The sequence below is a fragment of the Neopelma chrysocephalum genome, unplaced genomic scaffold (genome assembly GCF_003984885.1).
Source record: "Neopelma chrysocephalum unplaced genomic scaffold, ASM398488v2 Primary Assembly neopelma1_95b, whole genome shotgun sequence".
In the NCBI taxonomy this organism is placed as follows: domain Eukaryota; kingdom Metazoa; phylum Chordata; class Aves; order Passeriformes; family Pipridae; genus Neopelma; species Neopelma chrysocephalum.
Window position 1 is genome coordinate 1,740,154 of NW_020897758.1, and position 929 is coordinate 1,741,082.

A 929-nucleotide genomic window follows, 5' to 3' on the forward strand; every position below is an offset into this window, starting at 1 on the left:
GGCATCATCCCTAGGGTCTTGAACCTCTGCACTCCTCAGCCCAGTGCCCATACCACCCGTTCTTTGACTCGCTAGCTTGGATATGCATCGGAATGGCATCTTAAAAGTGTCAAGTCAGATGTCTTTTACAGCCTCATTCCAGGCCTTATGGGCAGCCGTGCTGTGCAGTCATCTGTGGTAGCTGACCGGGACTTGTGAAAATCTAAGAAGAATCTAAGAAGATCCACAACATAGCATTCTCTCACATCCATCATAGCGATTTTGTCAGGCAATTCTTGTAACAGGACATTCTGTTAGAGTGTTTTCTCAGGCTCCTTAAAGCCTCCTCCGTTCACTCCTCGCTTGTGCGCCTGCCGGGAGCTGGTTTGGCTCTGTGCAGCCCTGCTCTTGGGGCCTGGCGGTGGGCGGAGTCTGCCTGGACTTAGCGGGAGGAGCTGGCAGTTGGCATGGTGCGATTTAGATTTTGTTTTTCCTGTTTTTCTGGTTTCCTTTTCGACCACTGCGGTGCTCGGCAGAAAAGGCTGGAAAAGAAAGACTGGGAGTGGCTTCCCGATTCGCTTTGCAGACATTTGCCATCTTCAGAGGAGGCACAAATCCCCGCGGAGCTGAGTAAGGGGTACGGGGAGTGCAGTAGGGTGCAGCGAGCTGGGGCGGGGCTGTGAGCAGAGGAGGGTGTGTGCAGTCCCCCAAAACCCGCAATCAAAACCAGCTCAAAAGAACCCCAGAGTCCAGAGCGAAGCGCCACGAACCGGCGCGGGCACCGTCCCCCGGCTGGCGCCGGCCCCGCCCTCCTGCTCGCGCCGGCCCCGCCCCCCAGCTCGCCCCGCCTCCTCTCCCCGCGCGCCAGCCTGTGGCTCCACCCGCCCTTCTCTCCCCTCCCATGCGGGACAGCCCCAGGTGTGGCAGTGAGGATGACAAAGGGGCGGGAC